Genomic DNA, 26,512 nt, shown 5'->3' with positions numbered 1-26,512 from the left:
TAAAAAACATCATCCAGGCTTCATTTCAAGAAGAAATGGGTATGGACTGGCCGAGAAACAGAGAAGAAAAAAAATTTCCATCCTATCCGTTCAAACCCGACCCGAGTTAGAAAATTCAAAAATAAATGCAAAAAAATTCTAAAAACTAAAAAACATCATCCAGACTTCATTTCAAGAGTAAACGGGTATGGACGGGCCGAAAAATAGAGAGGAAAAACAATTTCCTTCGTATCCGATCAAACCCGACCCGAGTTAGAAAATTCAAAAATAAATTTAAAAAAATTCTAAAAATTAAAAAATATCATCCAGGCTTCATTTCAAGAAGAAACGGGTATGGACAGGCCGAGAAATAGAGAAGAAAAAAAATTTCCTTCCTATCCGTTCGAACCCGACCCGAGATAGAAAATTGAAAAATAAAAGCAAAAATATTCTGAAAATTAAAAAACATCATCCTGGCTTCATTTCAAGACGAAACGGGTCAGAACAAGCCGAAAAATCGAGAAGAAAAAAAATTTCCTTCCTATCCGTTCGAACCCGACCCGAGTTAGAAAATTCAAAAATAAACGCAAAAAAATTCTAAAAATTAAAAAACATCACCCAGGCTTCATTTCAAGAGTAAACGGGTATGGATAGGCCCAAAAATAGAGAGGAAAAAAAATTTCCTTCCTATCCGTTCGAACCCGACCCGAGTTAGAAAATTCAAAAATAAATTTAAAAAAATTCTGAAAATTAAAAAACATCATCCAGTCTTCATTTCAAGAAGAAACGGGTATGGACAGGCCGAGAAATAGAGAAGAAAAAAAACTTCCTTCCTATCCGTTCGAACCCGACCTGAGATAGAAAATTGAAACATAAATGCAAAAAAATTCTAAAAATTAAAAAACATCATCATTGCTTCATTTCAAGACGAAACGAGTCATGACAGGCCGAAAAATAGAGAAGAAAAAAAATTTCCTTCCTATCCATTCGAACCCGACCCGAGTTAAAAAATTCAAAAATAAATGCAAAAAAATTCTAAAAATTAAAAAACATCATCCAGGCTTAATTTCAAGAGTAAACGGGTATGGACAGGCCGAGAAATAGAGAAGAAAAAAAATTTCCTTCCTATCAGTTCGAACCCGACCCGAGATAGAAAATTCAAAAATAAAAGCAAAAAAATTATGAAAATTAAAAAACATCATCCTGGCTTCATTTCAAGAAGAAACGGGTATGGACAGGCCGAGAAATAGAGAAGAAAAAAAAAACTTCCTTCCTATCCGTTCGACCCGACCTGAGATAGAAAATTGAAAAATAAATGCAAAAAAATTCTGAAAATTAAAAAACATCATCCTGGCTTCATTTCAAGAGTAAACGGGTATGGACGGGCCGAAAAATAGAGAGGAAAAACAATTTCCTTTGTATCCGTTCAAACCCGACCCGAGTTAGAAAATTCAAAAATCAATTTATTAAAATTCTAAAAATTAAAAAACATCATCCAGGCTTCATTTCAAGAAGAAACGGGTATGGACAGGCCGAGAAATAGAGAAGAAAAAAAATTTCCTTCCTATCCGTTCGAACCCGACCCGAGATAGAAAATTGAAAAATAAAAGCAAAAAAATTCTGAAAATTAAAAAACATCATCCAGGCTTCATTTCAAGAAGAAACGGGTATGGACAGGCCGAGAAATAGAGAAGAAAAAAAAAACTTCCTTCCTATCCGTTCGACCCGACCTGAGATAGAAAATTGAAAAATAAATGCAAAAAAATTCTGAAAATTAAAAAACATCATCATTGCTTCATTTCAAGACGAAACGAGTCATGACAGGCCGAAAAATAGAGAAGAAAAAAAATTCCCTTCCTATCTGTTCGAACCCGACCCGGGTTAGAAAATTCAAAAATAAATGCAAAAAAATTCTAAAAATTAAAAAACATCATCCAGGCTTTAATTTCAAGAGTAAACGGGTATGGACAGGCTGAGAAATAGAGAAGAAAAAAAATTTCCATCCTATCAGTTCGAACCCGACCCGAGATAGAAAATTCAAAAATAAAAGCAAAAAAATTCTGAAAATTAAAAAACATCATCCTGGCTTCATTTCAAGACGAAACAGGTATGGACAGGCCGAGAAATAGAGAAGAAAAAAAATTTCCTTCCTATCCGTTCAAACCCGACCCGAGTTAGAAAATTCAAAAATAAATTTAAAAAAATTCTAAAAATTAAAAAACATCATCCAGGCTTCATTTCAAGAAGAAACGGGTATGGACAGGCCGAGAAATAGAGAGGAAAAAAAATTTCCTTCCTATCCGTTCAAACCCGACCCGAGATAGAAAATTCAAAAATAAATGCAAAAAAATACTAAAATTTAAAAAACATCATCCAGGCTTCATTTCAAGACGAAACGGGTATGGACAGGCCGAGAAATAGAGAAGAAAAAAAATTTCCTTCCTATCCGTTCAAACCCGACCCGAGTTAGGAAATTCAAAAATAAATTTAAAAAAATTCTAAAAATTAAAAAACATCATCCAGGCTTCATTTCAAGAAGAAACGGGTATGGACAGGCCGAGAAATAGAGAAGAAAAAAAATTTCCTTCCTATCCGATCAAACCCGACCCGAGATAGAAAATTCAAAAATAAATGCAAAAAAATACTAAAATTTAAAAAACATCATCCAGACTTCATTTCAAGACGAAACGGTTCAGGACAGGCCGAAAAATAGAGAAGAAAAAAAATTTCCTTCCTATCCGTTGAAACCCGACCCGAGTTAGAAAATTCAAAAATAAATTTAAAAAAATTCTAAAAATTAAAAAACATCATCCAGGCTTCATTTCAAGAAGAAATGGGTATGGACTGGCCGAGAAACAGAGAAGAAAAAAAATTTTCATCCTATCCGTTCAAGCCCGACCCGAGTTAGAAAATTCAAAAATGAATGCAAAAAAATTCTAAAAACTAAAAAACATCATCCAGACTTCATTTCAAGAGTAAACGGGTATGGACGGGCCGAAAAATAGAGAGGAAAAACAATTTCCTTCGTATCCGTTCAAACCCGACCCGAGTTAGAAAATTCAAAAATAAATTTAAAAAAATTCTAAAAATTAAAAAACATCATCCAGGCTTCATTTCAAGAAGAAACGGGTATGGACAGGCCGAGAAATAGAGAAGAAAAAAAATTTCCTTCCTATCCGTTCGAACCCGACCCGAGATAGAAATTTGAAAAATAAAAGCAAAAAAATTCTGAAAATTAAAAAACATCACCCTGGCTTCATTTCAAGACGAAACGGGTCAGAACAAGCCGAAAAATAGAGAAGAAAGAAAATTTCCTTCCTATCCGTTCGAACCCGTCCCGAGTTAGAAAATTCAAAAATAAACGCAAAAAAATTCTAAAAATTAAAAAACATCACCCAGGCTTCATTTCAAGAGTAAACGGGTATGGATAGGCCGAAAAATAGAGAGGAAAAAAAAATTTCCTTCCTATCCGTTCGAACCCGACCCGAGTTAGAAAATTCAAAAATAAATTTAAAAAAATTCTGAAAATTAAAAAACATCATCCAGGCTTCATTTCAAGAAGAAACGGGTATGGACAGGCCGAGAAATAGAGAAGAAAAAAAACTTCCTTCCTATCCGTTCGAACCCGACCTGAGATAGAAAATTGAAAAATAAATGCAAAAAAATTCTAAAAATTAAAAAACATCATCATTGCTTCATTTCAAGACGAAACGGGTCAGGACAGCCCGAAAAATAGGGATGAAAAAAAATTTCCTTCCTATCAGTTCGAACCCGTCCCGAGATAGAAAATTGAAAAATAAAAGCAAAAAAATTCTGAAAATTAAAAAACATCATCCTGGCTTCATTTCAAGACGAAACGGGTCAGAACAAGCCAAAAAATAGAGAAGAAAAAAAATTTCCTTCCTATCCGTTCGAACCCGACCCGAGTTAGAAAATTCAAAAATAAATGCAAAAAAATTCTAAAAATTAAAAAACATCAACCAGGCTTCATTTCAAGAGTAAACGGGTATGGATAGGCCGAAAAATAGAGAAGAAAAAAAATTTCCTTCCTATCCGTTCGAACCCGACCCGAGTTAGAAAATTCAAAAATAAATGCAAAAAAATTCTAAAAATTAAAAAACATCATCCAGGCTTCATTTCAAGAAGAAACGGGTATGGACGGGCCGAAAATGGAAAACGAAAAAAATTTCCTTCCTATCCGTTCGAACCCAACCCGAGTTAGAAAATTCAAATATAAATGAAAAAAAATTCCAAAAATTAAAAACCATCATCCAGGCTTCATTTCAAGAAGAAACGGGAATGGACAGGCCGAAAAACAGAGAAGAAAAAAAATTCCCTTCCTATCCGTACGAACCCGACCCTAGTTTGAAAATTCAAAAATAAATGCAAAAAAATACTAAAATTTAAAAAACATCATCCAGGCTTCATTTCAAGACGAAACGGTTCAGGACAGGCCGAAAAATAGAGAAGAAAAAAAATTTCCTTCCTATCCGTTGAAACCCGACCCGAGTTAGAAAATTCAAAAATAAATTTAAAAAAATTCTAAAAATTAAAAAACATCATCCAGGCTTCATTTCAAGAAGAAATGGGTATGGACTGGCCGAGAAACAGAGAAGAAAAAAAATTTTCATCCTATCCGTTCAAGCCCGACCCGAGTTAGAAAATTCAAAAATGAATGCAAAAAAATTCTAAAAACTAAAAAACATCATCCAGACTTCATTTCAAGAGTAAACGGGTATGGACGGGCCGAAAAATAGAGAGGAAAAACAATTTCCTTCGTATCCGTTCAAACCCGACCCGAGTTAGAAAATTCAAAAATAAATTTAAAAAAATTCTAAAAATTAAAAAACATCATCCAGGCTTCATTTCAAGAAGAAACGGGTATGGACAGGCCGAGAAATAGAGAAGAAAAAAAATTTCCTTCCTATCCGTTCGAACCCGACCCGAGATAGAAATTTGAAAAATAAAAGCAAAAAAATTCTGAAAATTAAAAAACATCATCCTGGCTTCATTTCAAGACGAAACGGGTCAGAACAAGCCGAAAAATAGAGAAGAAAAAAAATTTCCTTCCTATCCGTTCGAACCCGACTCGAGTTAGAAAATTCAAAAATAAACGCAAAAAAATTCTAAAAATTAAAAAACATCACCCAGGCTTCATTTCAAGAGTAAACGGGTATGGATAGGCCGAAAAATAGAGAGGAAAAAAAATTTCCTTCCTATCCGTTCGAACCCGACCCGAGTTAGAAAATTCAAAAATAAATTTAAAAAAATTCTGAAAATTAAAAAACATCATCCAGGCTTCATTTCAAGAAGAAACGGGTATGGACAGGCCGAGAAATAGAGAAAAAAAAAAACTTCCTTCCTATCCGTTCGAACCCGACCTGAGATAGAAAATTGAAAAATAAATGCAAAAAAATTCTAAAAATTAAAAAACATCATCATTGCTTCATTTCAAGACGAAACGGGTCAGAACAAGCCAAAAAATAGAGAAGAAAAAAAATTTCCTTCCTATCCGTTCGAACCCGACCCGAGTTAGAAAATTCAAATATAAATGTAAAAAAATTCTGAAAATTAAAAAACATCATCATGGCTTCATTTCAAGAAGAAACGGGTATGGACAGGCCGAAAAATAGAGAAGAAAAAAAATTTCCTTCCTATCCGTTCGAACCCGACCCGAGATAGAAAATTCAAAAATAAATGCCAAAAAAATCTAAGAATTAAAAAACATCATACAGACTTCATTTCAAGACGAAACGGGTATGGACAGGCCGAGAAATGGAGAAGAAAAAAAACTTCCTTCCTATCCGTTCGAACCCGACCTGAGATAGAAAATTGAAAAATAAATGCAAAAAAATTCTGAAAATTAAAAAACATCATCCTGGCTTCATTTCAAGACGAAACGGGTCAGAACAAGCCAAAAAATAGAGAAGAAAAAAAATTTCCTTCCTATCCGTTCGAACCCGACCCGAGTTAGAAAATTCAAAAATAAATGCAAAAAAATTCTAAAAATTAAAAAACATAAACCAGGCTTCATTTCAAGAGTAAACGGGTATGGATAGGCCGAAAAATAGAGAAGAAAAAAAATTTCCTTCCTATCCGTTCGTACCCGACCCGAGTTAGAAAATTCAAAAATAAATGCAAAAAAATTCTAAAAATTAAAAAACATCATCCAGGCTTCATTTTAAGAAGAAACGGGTATGGACGGGCCGAAAATGGAAAACGAAAAAAATTTCCTTCCTATCCGTTCGTACCCGACCCGAGTCAGAAAATTCAAATATAAATGTAAAAAAATTCTAAAAATTAAAAACCATGATCCAGGTTTCATTTCAAGAAGAAACGGGAATGGACTGGCCTAAAAATAGAGAAGAAAAAAATATTCCTTTCCTATTCGTTCGAACCCGACCCGAGTTAGAAAATTCAAATATAAATGTAAAAAAATTCTAAAAATTAAAAAACATCATCCAGACTTCATTTCAAGACGAAACGGGTCAGGACAGGCCGAAAAATGGAGAAGAAAAAAAATTTCCTTCCCATCAGTTCGAACCCGAACCGAGACAGAAAATTCAAAAATAAATGTAAAAAAATTCTAAAAAGTAAAAAACATCATCCAGACGTCATTTAAAGACGAAACGGGTCAGGACAGGCCGAAAAATAGAGAAAAAAAAAAAATTTCCTTCCTATCAGTGCGAACCCGACCCGAGATAGAAAATTGAAAAATAAATGCGAAGCGGGTATGAACAGGCCGAAAAATAGGGAAGAAAAAAAATTTCCTTCCTATCCGTTCAAACCCGGCCCGAGTAAGAAAATTCAAAAATAAATTTAAAAAAATTCTAAAAATTAAAAAACATCATCAAGGCTACATTTCAAGACGAAATGGGTCAGGACAGGCCGAAAAATAGAGAAGAAGAAAATTTTCCTTCCTATCCGTTCGAACCCGACCCGAGATAGAAAATTCAAAAATAAATGCAAAAAAATTCAAAAATTAAAAAACATCATCTAGGCTTCATTTCAAGAAGAAACGGGTATGGACGGGACGAAAAGTGGAGAACGAAAAAAATTTCCTTCCTATCCGTTCGAACCCAACCCGTGTTAGAAAATTCAAATATAAATGAAAAAAAATTCCAAAAATTAAAAACCATCATCCAGGCTTCATTTCAAGAAGAAACGGGAATGGACAGGCCGAAAAACAGAGAAGAAAAAAAATTCCCTTCCTATCCGTACGAACCCGACCCTAGTTTGAAAATTCAAATATAAATGTAAAAAAATTCTGAAAATTAAAAAACATCATCATGGCTTCATTTCAAGAAGAAACGGGTATGGACAGGCCGAGAAATAGAGAAGAAAAAAAATTTCCTTCCTATCCGTTCGAACCCGACCCGAGATAGAAAATTCAAAAATAAACGCAAAAAAATTCTAAAAATGAAAAAACATCACCCAGGCTTCATTTCAAGAGTAAACGGGTATGGATAGGCCGAAAAATAGAGAGGAAAAAAAATTTCCTTCCTATCCGTTCGAACCCGACCCGAGTTAGAAAATTCAAAAATAAATGCAAAAAAATTCTAAAAATTAAAAAACATCATCCAGGCTTCATTTTAAGAAGAAACGGGTATGGACGGGCCGAAAATGGAAAACGAAAAAAATTTCCTTCCTATCCGATAGAACCCGACCCGAGTCAGAAAATTCAAATATAAATGTAAAAAAATTCTAAAAATTAAAAACCATGATCCAGGTTTCATTTCAAGAAGAAACGGGAATGGACTGGCCTAAAAATAGGGAAGAAAAAAATATTCCTTTCCTATTCGTTCGAACCCGACCCGAGTTAGAAAATTCAAATATAAATGTAAAAAAATTCTAAAAATTAAAAAACATCATCCAGACTTCATTTCAAGACGAAACGGGTCAGGACAGGCCGAAAAATGGAGAAGAAAAAAAATTTCCTTCCCATCAGTTCGAACCCGAACCGAGACAGAAAATTCAAAAATAAATGTAAAAAAATTCTAAAAAGTAAAAAACATCATCCAGACGTCATTTAAAGACGAAACGGGTCAGGACAGGCCGAAAAATAGAGAAAAAAAAATAATTTCCTTCCTATCAGTGCGAACCCGACCCGAGATAGAAAATTGAAAAATAAATGCGAAGCGGGTATGAACAGGCCGAAAAATAGGGAAGAAAAAAAATTTCCTTCCTATCCGTTCAAACCCGACCCGAGTAAGAAAATTCAAAAATAAATTTAAAAAAATTCTAAAAATTAAAAAACATCATCAAGGCTACATTTCAAGAAGAAATGGGTCAGGACAGGCCGAAAAATAGAGAAGAAAAAAATTTTCCTTCCTATCCGTTCGAACCCGACCCGAGATAGAAAATTCAAAAATAAATGCAAAAAAATTCAAAAATTAAAAAACATCATCTAGGCTTCATTTCAAGAAGAAACGGGTATGGACGGGACGAAAAGTGGAGAACGAAAAAAATTTCCTTCCTATCCGTTCGAACCCAACCCGTGTTAGAAAATTCAAATATAAATGAAAAAAAATTCCAAAAATTAAAAACCATCATCCAGGCTTCATTTCAAGAAGAAACGGGAATGGACAGGCCGAAAAACAGAGAAGAAAAAAAATTCCCTTCCTATCCGTACGAACCCGACCCTAGTTTGAAAATTCAAATATAAATGTAAAAAAATTCTGAAAATTAAAAAACATCATCATGGCTTCATTTCAAGAAGAAACGGGTATGGACAGGCCGAGAAATAGAGAAGAAAAAAAATTTCCTTCCTATCCGTTCGAACCCGACCCGAGATAGAAAATTCAAAAATAAACGCAAAAAAATTCTAAAAATGAAAAAACATCACCCAGGCTTCATTTCAAGAGTAAACGGGTATGGATAGGCCGAAAAATAGAGAGGAAAAAAAATTTCCTTCCTATCCGTTCGAACCCGACCCGAGTTAGAAAATTCAAAAATAAATTTGAAAAAATTTTGAAAATTAAAAAACATCATCCAGGCTTCATTTCAAGAAGAAACGGGTATGGACAGGCCGAGAAATAGAGAAGAAAAAAAACTTCCTTCCTATCCGTTCGAACCCGACCTGAGATAGAAAATTGAAAAATAAATGCAAAAAAATTCAAAAATTAAAAAACATCATCTAGGCTTCATTTCAAGAAGAAACGGGTATGGACGGGCTGAAAAATGGAGAACGAAAAAAATTTCCTTCCTATCCGTTCGAACCCAACCCGAGTTAGAAAATTCAAATATAAATGAAAAAAAATTCTAAAAATTAAAAACCATCATCCAGGCTTCATTTCAAGAAGAAACGGGAATGGACAGGCCGAAAAACAGAGAAGAAAAAAAATTCCCTTCCTATCCGTACGAACCCGACCCTAGTTTGAAAATTCAAATATAAATGTAAAAAAATTCTGAAAATTGAAAAACATCATCATGGCTTCATTTCAAGAAGAAACGGGTATGGACAGGCCGAGAAATAGAGAAGAAAAAAAATTTCCTTCCTATCCGTTCGAACCCGACCCGAGATAGAAAATTCAAAAATAAACGCAAAAAAAATTCTAAAAATTAAAAAACATCACCCAGGCTTCATTTCAAGAGTAAACGGGTATGGATAGGCCGAAAAATAGAGAGGAAAAAAAATTTCCTTCCTATCCGTTCGAACCCGACCCGAGTTAGAAAATTCAAAAATAAATTTCAAAAAATTCTGAAAATTAAAAAACATCATCCAGGCTTCATTTCAAGAAGAAACGGGTATGGACAGGCCGAGAAATAGAGAAGAAAAAAAACTTCCTTCCTATCCGTTCGAACCCGACCTGAGGTAGAAAATTGAATAATAAATGCAAAAAAATTCTAAAAATTAAAAAACATCATCATTGCTTCATTTCAAGAAGAAACGAGTCATGACAGGCCGAAAAATAGAGAAGAAAAAAAATTTCCTTCCTATCCGTTCGAACCCGACCCGAGTTAGAAAATTCAAAAATAAATGCAAAAAAATTCTAAAAATTAAAAAACATCATCCAGGCTTAATTTCAAGAGTAAACGGGTATGGACAGGCCGAGAAATAGAGAAGAAAAAAAATTTCCTTCCTATCAGTTCGAACCCGACCCGAGATAGAAAATTCAAAAATAAAAGCAAAAAAATTCTGAAAATTAAAAAACATCATCCTGGCTTCATTTCAAGACGAAACGGGTCAGAACAAGCCGAAAAATAGAGAAGAAAAAAATTTCCTTCCTATCCGTTCGAACCCGACCCGAGTTAGAAAATTCAAAAATAAACGCAAAAAAATTCTAAAAATTAAAAAACATCACCCAGGCTTCATTTCAAGAGTAAACGGGTATGGATAGGCCGAAAAATAGAGAGGAAAAAAAATTTCCTTCCTATCCGTTCAAACCCGACCTGAGATAGAAAATTGAAAAATAAATGCAAAAAAATTCTAAAAATTAAAAAACATCATCATTGCTTCATTTCAAGAGTAAACGGGTATGGACGGGCCGAAAAATAGAGAGGAAAAACAATTTCCTTCGTATCCGTTCAAACCCGACCTGAGTTAGAAAATTAAAAAATAAATTTATAAAAATTCTAAAAATTAGAAAACATCATCCAGGCATCATTTCAAGAAGAATCGGGTACGGACAGGCCGAGAAATAGAGAAGAAAAAAAATTTCCTTCCTATCCGTTCAAACCCGACCCGAGTTAGAAAATTCAAAAATAAATTTAAAAAAATTCTAAAAATTAAAAAACATCATCCAGGCTTCATTTCAAGAAGAAACGGGTATGGACAGGCCGAGAAATAGAGAAGAAAAAAAATTTGCTTCCTATCCGTTCGAACCCGACCCGAGATAGAAAATTCAAAAATAAATGCAAAAAAATACTAAAAATTAAAAAACATTATCATTGCTTCATTTCAAGAGTAAACGGGTATGGACGGGCCGAAAAATAGAGAGGAAAAACAATTTCCTTCGTATCCGTTCAAACCCGACCCGAGTTAGAAAATTCAAAAATAAATTTAAAAAAATTCTAAAAATTAAAAAACATCATCCAGGCTTCATTTCAAGAAGAAACGGGTATGGACAGGCCGAGAAATAGAGAAGAAAAAAAATTTCCTTCCTATCCGTTCGAACCCGACCCGAGATAGAAAATTGAAAAATAAAAGCAAAAAAATTCTGAAAATTAAAAAACATCATCCTGGCTTCATTTCAAGACGAAACGGGTCAGAACAAGCCGAAAAATAGAGAAGAAAAAAAATTTCCTTCCTATCCGTTCGAACCCGACCCGAGTTAGAAAATTCAAAAATAAACGCAAAAAAATTCTAAAAATTAAAAAACATCACCCAGGCTTCATTTCAAGAGTAAACGGGTATGGATAGGCCGAAAAATAGAGAGGAAAAAAAATTTCCTTCCTATCCGTTCGAACCCGACCCGAGTTAGAAAATTCAAAAATAAATTTAAAAAAATTCTGAAAATTAAAAAACATCATCCAGGCTTCATTTCAAGAAGAAACGGATATGGACAGGCCGAGAAATAGAGAAGAAAAAAAACTTCCTTCCTATCCGTTCGAACCCGACCTGACTTAGAAAATTGAAAAATAAATGCAAAAAAATTCTAAAAATTAAAAAACATCATCATTGCTTCATTTCAAGACGAAACGGGTCAGGACAGCCCGAAAAATAGGGATGAAAAAAAATTTCCTTCCTATCAGTTCGAACCCGTCCCGAGATAGAAAATTGAAAAATAAAAGCAAAAAAATTCTGAAAATTAAAAAACACCATCCTGGCTTCATTTCAAGACGAAACGGGTCATAACAAGCCAAAAAATAGAGAAGAAAAAAAATTTCCTTCCTATCCGTTCGAACCCGACCCGAGTTAGAAAATTCAAAAATAAATGCAAAAAAATTCTAAAAATTAAAAAACATCAACCAGGCTTCATTTCAAGAGTAAACGGGTATGGATAGGCCAAAAAATAGAGAAGAAAAAAAATTTCCTTCCTATCCGTTCGAACCCGACCCGAGTTAGAAAATTCAAAAATAAATGCAAAAAAATTCTACAAATTAAAAAACATCATCCAGGCTTCATTTCAAGAAGAAACGGGTATGGACGGGCCGAAAATGGAAAACGAAAAAAATTTCCTTCTATCCGATAGTACCCGACCCGAGTCAGGAAATTCAAATATAAATGTAAAAAAATTCTAAAAATTAAAAACCATGATCCAGGTTTCATTTCAAGAAGAAACGGGAATGGACTGGCCTAAAAATAGAGAAGAAAAAAATATTCCTTTCCTATTCGTTCGAACCCGACCCGAGTTAGAAAATTCAAATATAAATGTAAAAAAATTCTAAAAATTAAAAAACATCATCCAGACTTCATTTCAAGACGAAACGGGTCAGGACAGGCCGAAAAATAGAGAAAAAAAATAATTTCCTTCCTATCAGTGCGAACCCGACCCGAGATAGAAAATTGAAAAATAAATGCAAAGCGGGTATGAACAGGCCGAAAAATAGGGAAGAAAAAAAATTTCCTTCCTATCCGTTCAAACCCGACCCGAGTAAGAAAATCCAAAAATAAATGCAAAAAAATTCAAAAATTAAAAAACATCATCTTGGCTTCATTTCAAGAAGAAACGGGTATGGACGGGCCGAAAAATGGAGAACGAAAAAAATTTCCTTCCTATCCGTTCGAACCCAACCCGAGTTAGAAAATTCAAATATAAATGAAAAAAAATTCTAAAAATTAAAAACCATCATCCAGGCTTCATTTCAAGAAGAAACGGGAATGGACAGGCCGAAAAACAGAGAAGAAAAAAAATTCCCTTCCTATCCGTACGAACCCGACCCTAGTTTGAAAATCAAATATAAATGTAAAAAAATTCTGAAAATTAAAAAACATCATCATGGCATCATTTCAAGAAGAAACGGGTATGGACAGGCCGAGAAATAGAGAAGAAAAAAAATTTCCTTCCTATCCGTTCGAACCCGACCCGAGATAGAAAATTCAAAAATAAATGCCAAAAAAATCTAAGAATTAAAAAACATCATACAGACTTCATTTCAAGACGAAACGGGTCAGAACAAGCCGAAAAATAAAGAAGAAAAAAATTTCCTTCCTATCCGTTCGATCCCGACCCGAGTTAGAAAATTCAAAAATAATCGCAAAAAAATTCTAAAAATTAAAAAACATCACCCAGGCTTCATTTCAAGAGTAAACGGGTATGGATAGGCCGAAAAATAGAGAGGAAAAAAAATTTCCTTCCTATCCGTTGAAACCCGACCAGAGATAGAAAATTGAAAAATAAATGCAAAAAAATTCTAAAAATTAAAAAACATCATCATTGCTTCATTTCAAGAGTAAACGGGTATGGACGGGCCGAAAAATAGAGAGGAAAAACAATTTCCTTCGTATCCGTTCAAACCCGACCCGAGTTAGAAAATTCAAAAATAAATTTATAAAAATTCTAAAAATTAAAAAACATCATCCAGGCTTCATTTCAAGAAGAAACGGGTACGGACAGGCCGAGAAATAGAGAAGAAAAAAATTTCCTTCCTATCCGTTCAAACCCGACCCGAGTTAGAAAATTCAAAAATAAATTTAAAAAAATTCTAAAAATTAAAAAACATCATCCAGGCTTCATTTCAAGAAGAAACGGGTATGGACAGGCCGAGAAATAGAGAAGAAAAAAAATTTGCTTCCTATCCGTTCGAACCCGACCCGAGATAGAAAATTCAAAAATAAATGCAAAAAAATACTAAAAATTAAAAAACATCATCATTGCTTCATTTCAAGAGTAAACGGGTATGGACGGGCCGAAAAATAGAGAGGAAAAACAATTTCCTTCGTATCCGTTCAAACCCGACCCGAGTTAGAAAATTCAAAAATAAATTTAAAAAAATTCTAAAAATTAAAAAACATCATCCAGGCTTCATTTCAAGAAGAAACGGGGTATGGACAGGCCGAGAAATAGAGAAGAAAAAATTTCCTTCCTATCCGTTCGAACCCGACCCGAGATAGAAAATTCAAAAATAAATGCCAAAAAAATCTAAGAATTAAAAAACATCATACAGACTTCATTTCAAGACGAAACGGGTCAGAACAAGCCAAAAAATAAAGAAGAAAAAAATTTCCTTCCTATCCGTTCAAACCCGACCCAAGTAAGAAAATTCAAAAATAAATTTAAAAAAATTTTAAAAATTAAAAACCATCATCAAGGCTACATTTCAAGACGAAATGGGTCAGGACAGGCCGAAAAATAGAGAAGAAAAAAATTTTCCTTCCTATCCGTTCGAACCCGACCCGAGATAGAAAATTCAAAAATAAATGCAAAAAAATTCAAAAATTAAAAAACATCATCTTGGCTTCATTTCAAGAAGAAACGGGTATGGACGGTCCGAAAAATGGAGAACGAAAAAAATTTCCTTCCTATCCGTTCGAACCCAACCCGAGTTAGAAAATTCAAATATAAATGAAAAAAAATTCTAAAAATTAAAAACCATCATCCAGGCTTCATTTCAAGAAGAAACGGGAATGGACAGGCCGAAAAACAGAGAAGAAAAAAAATTCCCTTCCTATCCGTACGAACCCGACCCTAGTTTGAAAATTCAAATATAAATGTAAAAAAATTCTGAAAATTAAAAAACATCATCATGGCTTCATTTCAAGAAGAAACGGGTATGGACAGGCCGAGAAATAGAGAAGAAAAAAAATTTCCTTCCTATCCGTTCGAACCCGACCCGAGATAGAAAATTCAAAAATAAATGCCAAAAAAATCTAAGAATTAAAAAACATCATACAGACTTCATTTCAAGACGAAACGGGTCAGAACAAGCCGAAAAATAAAGAAGAAAAAAATTTCCTTCCTATCCGTTCGAACCCGACCCGAGTTAGAAAATTCAAAAATAATCGCAAAAAAATTCTAAAAATTAAAAAACATCACCCAGGCTTCATTTCAAGAGTAAACGGGTATGGATAGGCCGAAAAATAGAGAGGAAAAAAAATTTCCTTCCTATCCGTTCAAACCCGACCTGAGATAGAAAATTGAAAAATAAATGCAAAAAAATTCTAAAAATTAAAAAACATCATCATTGCTTCATTTCAAGAGTAAACGGGTATGGACGGGCCGAAAAATAGAGAGGAAAAACAATTTCCTTCGTATCCGTTCAAACCCGACCCGAGTTAGAAAATTCAAAAATAAATTTATAAAAATTCTAAAAATTAAAAAACATCATCCAGGCTTCATTTCAAGAAGAAACGGGTACGGACAGGCCGAGAAATAGAGAAGAAAAAAAATTTCCTTCCTATCCGTTCGAACCCGACCCGAGTTAGAAAATTCAAAAATAAATTTAAAAAAATTCTGAAAATTAAAAAACATCATCCAGGCTTCATTTCAAGAAGAAACGGATATGGACAGGCCGAGAAATAGAGAAGAAAAAAAACTTCCTTCCTATCCGTTCGAACCCGACCTGACTTAGAAAATTGAAAAATAAATGCAAAAAAATTCTAAAAATTAAAAAAACATCATCATTGCTTCATTTCAAGACGAAACGGGTCAGGACAGCCCGAAAAATAGGGATGAAAAAAAATTTCCTTCCTATCAGTTCGAACCCGTCCCGAGATAGAAAATTGAAAAATAAAAGCAAAAAAATTCTGAAAATTAAAAAACACCATCCTGGCTTCATTTCAAGACGAAACGGGTCATAACAAGCCAAAAAATAGAGAAGAAAAAAAATTTCCTTCCTATCCGTTCGAACCCGACCCGAGTTAGAAAATTCAAAAATAAATGCAAAAAAATTCTAAAAATTAAAAAACATCAACCAGGCTTCATTTCAAGAGTAAACGGGTATGGATAGGCCAAAAAATAGAGAAGAAAAAAAATTTCCTTCCTATCCGTTCGAACCCGACCCGAGTTAGAAAATTCAAAAATAAATGCAAAAAAATTCTACAAATTAAAAAACATCATCCAGGCTTCATTTCAAGAAGAAACGGGTATGGACGGGCCGAAAATGGAAAACGAAAAAAATTTCCTTCTATCCGATAGTACCCGACCCGAGTCAGGAAATTCAAATATAAATGTAAAAAAATTCTAAAAATTAAAAACCATGATCCAGGTTTCATTTCAAGAAGAAACGGGAATGGACTGGCCTAAAAAGAGAGAAGAAAAAAATATTCCTTTCCTATTCGTTCGAACCCGACCCGAGTTAGAAAATTCAAATATAAATGTAAAAAAATTCTAAAAATTAAAAAACATCATCCAGACTTCATTTCAAGACGAAACGGGTCAGGACAGGCCGAAAAATAGAGAAAAAAAATAATTTCCTTCCTATCAGTGCGAACCCGACCCGAGATAGAAAATTGAAAAATAAATGCAAAGCGGGTATGAACAGGCCGAAAAATAGGGAAGAAAAAAAATTTCCTTCCTATCCGTTCAAACCCGACCCGAGTAAGAAAATCCAAAAATAAATGCAAAAAAATTCAAAAATTAAAAAACATCATCTTGGCTTCATTTCAAGAAGAAACGGGTATGGACGGGCCGAAAAATGGAGAACGAAAAAAATTTCCTTCCTATCAGTTCGAACCCAACCCGAGTTAGAAAATTCAAATATAAATGAAAAAAAATTCTAAAAATTAAAAACCATCATCCAGGCTTCATTTCAAGAAGAAACGGGAATGGACAGGCCGAAAAACAGAGAAGAAAAAAAATTCCCTTCCTATCCGTACGAACCCGACCCTAGTTTGAAAATCAAATATAAATGTAAAAAAATTCTGAAAATTAAAAAACATCATCATGGCATCATTTCAAGAAGAAACGGGTATGGACAGGCCGAGAAATAGAGAAGAAAAAAAATTTCCTTCCTATCCGTTCGAACCCGACCCGAGATAGAAAATTCAAAAATAAATGCCAAAAAAATCTAAGAATTAAAAAACATCATACAGACTTCATTTCAAGACGAAACGGGTCAGAACAAGCCGAAAAATAAAGAAGAAAAAAATTTCCTTCCTATCCGTTCGATCCCGACCCGAGTTAGAAAATTCAAAAATAATCGCAAAAAAATTCTAAAAATTAAAAAACATCACCCAGGCTTCATTTCAAGAGTAAACGGGTATGGATAGGCCGAAAAATAGAGAGGAAAAAAAATTTCCTTCCTATCCGTTGAAACCCGACCAGAGATAGAAAATTGAAAAATAAATGCAAAAAAATTCTAAAAATTAAAAAACATCATCATTGCTTCATTTCAAGAGTAAACGGGTATGGACGGGCCGAAAAATAGAGAGGAAAAACAATTTCCTTCGTATCCGTTCAAACCCGACCCGAGTTAGAAAATTCAAAAATAAATTTATAAAAATTCTAAAAATTAAAAAACATCATCCAGGCTTCATTTCAAGAAGAAACGGGTACGGACAGGCCGAGAAATAGAGAAGAAAAAAATTTCCTTCCTATCCGTTCAAACCCGACCCGAGTTAGAAAATTCAAAAATAAATTTAAAAAAATTCTAAAAATTAAAAAACATCATCCAGGCTTCATTTCAAGAAGAAACGGGTATGGACAGGCCGAGAAATAGAGAAGAAAAAAAATTTGCTTCCTATCCGTTCGAACCCGACCCGAGATAGAAAATTCAAAAATAAATGCAAAAAAATACTAAAAATTAAAAAACATCATCATTGCTTCATTTCAAGAGTAAACGGGTATGGACGGGCCGAAAAATAGAGAGGAAAAACAATTTCCTTCGTATCCGTTCAAACCCGACCCGAGTTAGAAAATTCAAAAATAAATTTAAAAAAATTCTAAAAATTAAAAAACATCATCCAGGCTTCATTTCAAGAAGAAACGGGGTATGGACAGGCCGAGAAATAGAGAAGAAAAAATTTCCTTCCTATCCGTTCGAACCCGACCCGAGATAGAAAATTCAAAAATAAATGCCAAAAAAATCTAAGAATTAAAAAACATCATACAGACTTCATTTCAAGACGAAACGGGTCAGAACAAGCCAAAAAATAAAGAAGAAAAAAATTTCCTTCCTATCCGTTCAAACCCGACCCAAGTAAGAAAATTCAAAAATAAATTTAAAAAAATTTTAAAAATTAAAAACCATCATCAAGGCTACATTTCAAGACGAAATGGGTCAGGACAGGCCGAAAAATAGAGAAGAAAAAAATTTTCCTTCCTATCCGTTCGAACCCGACCCGAGATAGAAAATTCAAAAATAAATGCAAAAAAATTCAAAAATTAAAAAACATCATCTTGGCTTCATTTCAAGAAGAAACGGGTATGGACGGTCCGAAAAATGGAGAACGAAAAAAATTTCCTTCCTATCCGTTCGAACCCAACCCGAGTTAGAAAATTCAAATATAAATGAAAAAAAATTCTAAAAATTAAAAACCATCATCCAGGCTTCATTTCAAGAAGAAACGGGAATGGACAGGCCGAAAAACAGAGAAGAAAAAAAATTCCCTTCCTATCCGTACGAACCCGACCCTAGTTTGAAAATTCAAATATAAATGTAAAAAAATTCTGAAAATTAAAAAACATCATCATGGCTTCATTTCAAGAAGAAACGGGTATGGACAGGCCGAGAAATAGAGAAGAAAAAAAATTTCCTTCCTATCCGTTCGAACCCGACCCGAGATAGAAAATTCAAAAATAAATGCCAAAAAAATCCAAGAATTAAAAAACATCATACAGACTTCATTTCAAGACGAAACGGGTCAGAACAAGCCGAAAAATAAAGAAGAAAAAAATTTCCTTCCTATCCGTTCGAACCCGACCCGAGTTAGAAAATTCAAAAATAATCGCAAAAAAATTCTAAAAATTAAAAAACATCACCCAGGCTTCATTTCAAGAGTAAACGGGTATGGATAGGCCGAAAAATAGAGAGGAAAAAAAATTTCCTTCCTATCCGTTCAAACCCGACCTGAGATAGAAAATTGAAAAATAAATGCAAAAAAATTCTAAAAATTAAAAAACATCATCATTGCTTCATTTCAAGAGTAAACGGGTATGGACGGGCCGAAAAATAGAGAGGAAAAACAATTTCCTTCGTATCCGTTCAAACCCGACCCGAGTTAGAAAATTCAAAAATAAATTTATAAAAATTCTAAAAATTAAAAAACATCATCCAGGCTTCATTTCAAGAAGAAACGGGTACGGACAGGTCGAGAAATAGAGAAGAAAAAAAATTTCCTTCCTATCCGTTCAAACCCGACCCGAGTTAGAAAATTCAAAAATAAATTTAAAAAAATTCTAAAAATTAAAAAACATCATCCAGGCTTCATTTCAAGAAGAAACGGGTATGGACAGGCCGAGAAATAGAGAAGAAAAAAAAATTTGCTTCCTATCCGTTCGAACCCGACCCGAGATAGAAAATTCAAAAATAAATGCAAAAAAATACTAAAAATTAAAAAACATCATCATTGCTTCATTTCAAGAGTAAACGGGTATGGACGGGCCGAAAAATAGAGAGGAAAAACAATTTCCTTCGTATCCGTTCAAACCCGACCCGAGTTAGAAAATTCAAAAATAAATTTAAAAAAATTCTAAAAATTAAAAAACATCATCCAGGCTTCATTTCAAGAAGAAACGGGGTATGGACAGGCCGAGAAATAGAGAAGAAAAAAAATTTCCTTCCTATCCGTTCGAACCCGACCCGAGATAGAAAATTGAAAAATAAAAGCAAAAAAATTTTGAAAATTAAAAAACATCATCCTGGCTTCATTTCAAGACGAAACGGGTCAGAACAAGCCGAAAAATAGAGAAGAAAAAAAATTTCCTTCCTATCCGTTCGAACCCGACCCGAGTTAGAAAATTCAAAAATAAACGCTAAAAAATTCTAAAAATTAAAAAACATCACCCAGGCTTCATTTCAAGAGTAAACGGGTATGGATAGGCCGAAAAATAGAGAGGAAAAAAAATTTCCTTCCTATCCGTTCGAACCCGACCCGAGTTAGAAAATTCAAAAATAAATTTAAAAAAATTCTGAAAATTAAAAAACATCATCCAGGCTTCATTTCAAGAAGAAACGGGTATGGACAGGCCGAGAAATAGAGAAGAAAAAAAACATCCTTCCTATCCGTTCGAACCCGACCTGAGATAGAAAATTGAAAAATAAATGCAAAAAAATTCTAAAAATTAAAAAACATCATCATTGCTTCATTTCAAGACGAAACGGGTCAGGACAGCCCGAAAAATAGGGATGAAAAAAAATTTCCTTCCTATCAGTTCGAACCCGTCCCGAGATAGAAAATTGAAAAATAAAAGCAAAAAAATTCTGAAAATGAAAAAACACCATCCTGGCTTCATTTCAAGACGAAACGGGTCAGAACAAGCCAAAAAATAGAGAAGAAAAAAAATTTCCTTCCTATCCGTTCGAACCCGACCCGAGTTAGAAAATTGAAAAATAAATGCAAAAAAATTCTAAAAATTAAAAAACATCAACCAGGCTTCATTTCAAGAGTAAACGGGTATGGATAGGCCGAAAAATAGAGAAGAAAAAAAATTTCCTTCCTATCCGTTCGAACCCGACCCGAGTTAGAAAATTCAAAAATAAATGCAAAAAAATTCTACAAATTAAAAAACATCATCCAGGCTTCATTTCAAGAAGAAACGGGTATGGACGGGCCGAAAATGGAAAACGAAAAAAATTTCCTTCCTATCCGATAGTACCCGACCCGAGTCAGGAAATTCAAATATAAATGTAAAAAAATTCTAAAAATTAAAAACCATGATCCAGGTTTCATTTCAAGAAGAAACGGGAATGGACTGGCCTAAAAATAGAGAAGAAAAAAATATTCCTTTCCTATTCGTTCGAACCCGACCCGAGTTAGAAAATTCAAATATAAATGTAAAAAAATTCTAAAAATTAAAAAACATCATCCAGACTTCATTTCAAGACGAAACGGGTCAGGACAGGCCGAAAAATGGAGAAGAAAAAAAATTTCCTTCCCATCAGTTCGAACCCGAACCGAGATAGAAAATTAAAAAATAAATGTAAAAAAATTCTAAAAAGTAAAAAACATCATCCAGGCTTCATTTAAAGACGAAACGGGTCAGGACAGGCCGAAAAATAGAGAAAAAATATAATTTCCTTCCTATCAGTGCGAACCCGACCCGAGATAGAAAATTGAAAAATAAATGCAAAGCGGGTATGAACAGGCCGAAAAATAGGGAAGAAAAAAAATTTCCTTCCTATCCGTTCAAACCCGACCCGAGTAAGAAAATTCAAAAATAAATTTAAAAAAATTCTAAAAATTAAAAAACATCATCAAGGCTACATTTCAAGACGAAATGGGTCAGGACAGGCCGAAAAATAGAGAAGAAAAAAAATTTCCTTCCTATCCGTTCGAACCCGACCCGAGATAGAAAATTCAAAAATAAATGCAAAAAAATTCAAAAATTAAAAAACATCATCTTGGCTTCATTTCAAGAAGAAACGGGTATGGACGGGCCGAAAAATGGAGAACGAAAAAAATTTCCTTCCTATCCGTTCGAACCCAACCCGAGTTAGAAAATTCAAATATAAATGAAAAAAAATTCTAAAAATTAAAAACCATCATCCAGGCTTCATTTCAAGAAGAAACGGGAATGGACAGGCCGAAAAACAGAGAAGAAAAAAAATTCCCTTCCTATCCGTACGAACCCGACCCTAGTTTGAAAATCAAATATAAATGTAAAAAAATTCTGAAAATTAAAAAACATCATCATGGCATCATTTCAAGAAGAAACGGGTATGGACAGGCCGAGAAATAGAGAAGAAAAAAAATTTCCTTCCTATCCGTTCGAACCCGACCCGAGATAAAAAATTCAAAAATAAATGCCAAAAAAATCTAAGAATTAAAAAACATCATACAGACTTCATTTCAAGACGAAACGGGTCAGAACAAGCCGAAAAATAAAGAAGAAAAAAATTTCCTTCCTATCCGTTCGATCCCGACCCGAGTTAGAAAATTCAAAAATAATCGCAAAAAAATTCTAAAAATTAAAAAACATCACCCAGGCTTCATTTCAAGAGTAAACGGGTATGGATAGGCCGAAAAATAGAGAGGAAAAAAAATTTCCTTCCTATCCGTTCAAACCCGACCAGAGATAGAAAATTGAAAAATAAATGCAAAAAAATTCTAAAAATTAAAAAACATCATCATTGCTTCATTTCAAGAGTAAACGGGTATGGACGGGCCGAAAAATAGAGAGGAAAAAGAATTTCCTTCGTATCCGTTCAAACCCGACCCGAGTTAGAAAATTCAAAAATAAATTTATAAAAATTCTAAAAATTAAAAAACATCATCCTGGCTTCATTTCAAGAAGAAACGGGTACGGACAGGCCGAGAAATAGAGAAGAAAAAAATTTCCTTCCTATCCGTTCAAACCCGACCCGAGTTAGAAAATTCAAAAATAAATTTAAAAAAATTCTAAAAATTAAAAAACATCATCCAGGCTTCATTTCAAGAAGAAACGGGTATGGACAGGCCGAGAAATAGAGAAGAAAAAAAATTTGCTTCCTATCCGTTCGAACCCGACCCGAGATAGAAAATTCAAAAATAAATGCAAAAAAATACTAAAAATTAAAAAACATCATCATTGCTTCATTTCAAGAGTAAACGGGTATGGACGGGCCGAAAAATAGAGAGGAAAAACAATTTCCTTCGTATCCGTTCAAACCCGACCCGAGTTAGAAAATTCAAAAATAAATTTAAAAAAATTCTAAAAATTAAAAAACATCATCCAGGCTTCATTTCAAGAAGAAACGGGGTATGGACAGGCCGAGAAATAGAGAAGAAAAAAAATTTCATTCCTATCCGTTCGAACTCGACCCGAGATAGAAAATTCAAAAATAAATGCCAAAAAAATCTAAGAATTAAAAAACATCATACAGACTTCATTTCAAGACGAAACGGGTCAAAACAAGCCGAAAAATAAAGAAGAAAAAAATTTCCTTCCTATCCGTTCAAACCCGACCCAAGTAAGAAAATTCAAAAATAAATTTAAAAAAATTCTAAAAATTAAAAAACATCATCAAGGCTACATTTCAAGACGAAATGGGTCAGGACAGGCCGAAAAATAGAGAAGAAAAAAATTTTCCTTCCTATCCGTTCGAACCCGACCCGAGATAGAAAATTCAAAAATAAATGCAAAAAAATTCAAAAATTAAAAAACATCATCTTGGCTTCATTTCAAGAAGAAACGGGTATGGACGGTCCGAAAAATGGAGAACGAAAAAAATTTCCTTCCTATCCGTTCGAACCCAACCCGAGTTAGAAAATTCAAATATAAATGAAAAAAAATTCTAAAAATTAAAAACCATCATCCAGGCTTCATTTCAAGAAGAAACGGGAATGGACAGGCCGAAAAACAGAGAAGAAAAAAAATTCCCTTCCTATCCGTACGAACCCGACCCTAGTTTGAAAATTCAAATGTAAATGTAAAAAAATTCTGAAAATTAAAAAACATCATCATGGCTTCATTTCAAGAAGAAACGGGTATGGACAGGCCGAGAAATAGAGAAGAAAAAAAATTTCCTTCCTATCCGTTCGAACCCGACCCGAGATAGAAAATTCAAAAATAAATGCCAAAAAAATCTAAGAATTAAAAAACATCATACAGACTTCATTTCAAGACGAAACGGGTCAGAACAAGCCGAAAAATAAAGAAGAAAAAAATTTCCTTCCTATCCGTTCGAACCCGACCCGAGTTAGAAAATTCAAAAATAATCGCAAAAAAATTCTAAAAATTAAAAAACATCACCCAGGCTTCATTTCAAGAGTAAACGGGTATGGATAGGCCGAAAAATAGAGAGGAAAAAAAATTTCCTTCCTATCCGTTCAAACCCGACCTGAGATAGAAAATTGAAAAATAAATGCAAAAAAATTCTAAAAATTAAAAAACATCATCATTGCTTCATTTCAAGAGTAAACGGGTATGGACGGGCCGAAAAATAGAGAGGAAAAACAATTTCCTTCGTATCCGTTCAAACCCGACCCGAGTTAGAAAATTCAAAAATAAATTTATAAAAATTCTAAAAATTAAAAAACGTCATCCAGGCTTCATTTCAAGAAGAAACGGGTACGGACAGGCCGAGAAATAGAGAAGAAAAAAAATTTCCTTCCTATCCGTTCAAACCCGACCCGAGTTAGAAAATTCAAAAATAAATTTAAAAAAATTCTAAAAATTAAAAAACATCATCCAGGCTTCATTTCAAGAAGAAACGGGTATGGACAGGCCGAGAAATAGAGAAGAAAAAAAACTTCCTTCCTATCCGTTCGAACCCGACCTGAGATAGAAAATTGAAAAATAAATGCAAAAAAATTCTAAAAATTAAAAAACATTATCATTGCTTCATTTCAAGACGAAACGGGTCAGGACAGCCCGAAAAATAGGGATGAAAAAAAATTTCCTTCCTATCAGTTCGAACCCGTCCCGAGATAGAAAATTGAAAAATAAAAGCAAAAAAATTCTAAAAATGAAAAAACACCATCCTGGCTTCATTTCAAGACGAAACGGGTCAGAACAAGCCAAAAAATAGAGAAGAAAAAAAATTTCCTTCCTATCCGTTCGAACCCGACCCGAGTTAGAAAATTCAAAAATAAATGCAAAAAAATTCTAAAAATTAAAAAACATCAACTAGGCTTCATTTCAAGAGTAAACGGGTATGGATAGGCCGAAAAATAGAGAAGAAAAAAAATTTCCTTCCTATCCGTTCGAACCCGACCCGAGTTAGAAAATTCAAAAATAAATGCAAAAAAATTCTACAAATTAAAAAACATCATCCAGGCTTCATTTCAAGAAGAAACGGGTATGGACGGGCCGAAAATGGAAAACGAAAAAAATTTCCTTCCTATCCGATAGTACCCGACCCGAGTCAGGAAATTCAAATATAAATGTAAAAAAATTCTAAAAATTAAAAACCATGATCCAGGTTTCATTTCAAGAAGAAACGGGAATGGACTGGCCTAAAAATAGAGAAGAAAAAAATATTCCTTTCCTATTCGTTCGAACCCGACCCGAGTTAGAAAATTCAAATATAAATGTAAAAAAATTCTAAAAATTAAAAAACATCATCCAGACTTCATTTCAAGACGAAACGGGTCAGGACAGGCCGAAAAATGGAGAAGAAAAAAAATTTCCTTCCCATCAGTTCGAACCCGAACCGAGATAGAAAATTAAAAAATAAATGTAAAAAAATTCTAAAAAGTAAAAAACATCATCCAGGCTTCATTTAAAGACGAAACGGGTCAGGACAGGCCGAAAAATAGAGAAAAAATATAATTTCCTTCCTATCAGTGCGAACCCGACCCGAGATAGAAAATTGAAAAATAAATGCAAAGCGGGTATGAACAGGCCGAAAAATAGGGAAGAAAAAAAATTTCCTTCCTATCCGTTCAAACCCGACCCGAGTAAGAAAATTCAAAAATAAATTTAAAAAAATTCTAAAAATTAAAAAACATCATCAAGGCTACATTTCAAGACGAAATGGGTCAGGACAGGCCGAGAAATAGAGAAGAAAAAAAATTTCCTTCCTATCCGTTCGAACCCGACCCGAGATAGAAAATTCAAAAATAAATGCCAAAAAAATCTAAGAATTAAAAAACATCATACAGACTTCATTTCAAGACGAAACGGGTCAGAACAAGCCGAAAAATAAAGAAGAAAAAAATTTCCTTCCTATCCGTTCGATCCCGACCCGAGTTAGAAAATTCAAAAATAATCGTAAAAAAATTCTAAAAATTAAAAAACATCACCCAGGCTTCATTTCAAGAGTAAACGGGTATGGATAGGCCGAAAAATAGAGAGGAAAAAAATTTCCTTCCTATCCGTTCAAACCCGACCAGAGATAGAAAATTGAAAAATAAATGCAAAAAAATTCTAAAAATTAAAAAACATCATCATTGCTTCATTTCAAGAGTAAACGGGTATGGACGGGCCGAAAAATAGAGAGGAAAAAGAATTTCCTTCGTATCCGTTCAAACCCGACCCGAGTTAGAAAATTCAAAAATAAATTTATAAAAATTCTAAAAATTAAAAAACATCATCCAGGCTTCATTTCAAGAAGAAACGGGTACGGACAGGCCGAGAAATAGAGAAGAAAAAAATTTCCTTCCTATCCGTTCAAACCCGACCCGAGTTAGAAAATTCAAAAATAAATTTAAAAAAATTCTAAAAATTAAAAAACATCATCCAGGCTTCATTTCAAGAAGAAACGGGTATGGACAGGCCGAGAAATAGAGAAGAAAAAAAATTTGCTTCCTATCCGTTCGAACCCGACCCGAGATAGAAAATTCAAAAATAAATGCAAAAAAATACTAAAAATTAAAAAACATCATCATTGCTTCATTTCAAGAGTAAACGGGTATGGACGGGCCGAAAAATAGAGAGGAAAAACAATTTCCTTCGTATCCGTTCAAACCCGACCCGAGTTAGAAAATTCAAAAATAAATTTGAAAAAATTCTAAAAATTAAAAAACATCATCCAGGCTTCATTTCAAGAAGAAACGGGGTATGGACAGGCCGAGAAATAGAGAAGAAAAAAAATTTCCTTCCTATCCGTTCGAACCCGACCCGAGATA

The sequence above is a fragment of the Quercus robur genome, chromosome 8, assembly GCF_932294415.1.
Source record: "Quercus robur chromosome 8, dhQueRobu3.1, whole genome shotgun sequence".
Classification (NCBI taxonomy): domain Eukaryota; kingdom Viridiplantae; phylum Streptophyta; class Magnoliopsida; order Fagales; family Fagaceae; genus Quercus; species Quercus robur.
The sequence above is the reverse complement of the archived record's forward strand: the minus strand, read 5'-3'. Positions refer to the sequence as shown.